Source organism: Myotis davidii, unplaced genomic scaffold, assembly GCF_000327345.1.
Source record: "Myotis davidii unplaced genomic scaffold, ASM32734v1 scaffold1708, whole genome shotgun sequence".
Taxonomy (NCBI): Eukaryota; Metazoa; Chordata; class Mammalia; order Chiroptera; family Vespertilionidae; genus Myotis; species Myotis davidii.
The window spans coordinates 266,791-267,508 of record NW_006298443.1 but is presented as its reverse complement, the minus strand read 5'-3'; positions in this window follow the sequence as shown (position 1 = coordinate 267,508).

Genomic DNA, 718 nt, shown 5'->3' with positions numbered 1-718 from the left:
ACCGTGTTTACCCAATTGTATATATTCTTGCATCCTTTGTCATAGATTCATTGACCATATAGGTGTGTGGTGTGTTTTCTTCTGGGCTCTCTATTCTGTTCCATTGATCAATGTGTTTATTTTCGTGCCATGATGTTTTGATAACTATGGCCTCGTAGCGTAATTTGAAGTCAGGTAACGTCACACCTCCAATTTTGTTCTTCTTTCTCAATATTGCTTTGCTATGCAGGGTCTTTTGTGGTTCCATGTAAATTTTAAGATTATTTGTTCTAGTTCTGTCAAAAATTCCTTAGGTATTTTGATAGAGATTGCATTGAATCTATAGATTGTTTTGGATAATATGGATATTTTAATGAGGTTAATTCTTTTTATCTGTGGGCATGGTATATACTTCCATTTGTTTGTATCTTCTTCAATTTCTTCCTTCAATGTCTTATAATATTCTGAATACAGGTCTTTTACTTTCTTGGTTAAATGTATTCCTTGGAATTCTTTTGGTGCAATTGGAAAAGTGATTGTTTTATTAATTTCTCTTTCTGATTGTTATTGGTGTATAAAAATGCAACCAGCCTTAGCCGGTTTGGCTCAGTGGATAGAGCGTCAGCCCACAGACTGAAGGGTCCCGGGTTCGATCTGGTCAGGGGCACATACCTCCATTGCAGGCTTGATCCCCAGCCCTGGCTGAGGTGTGTGGCAGGCAACCAATTAGTTAAACAGA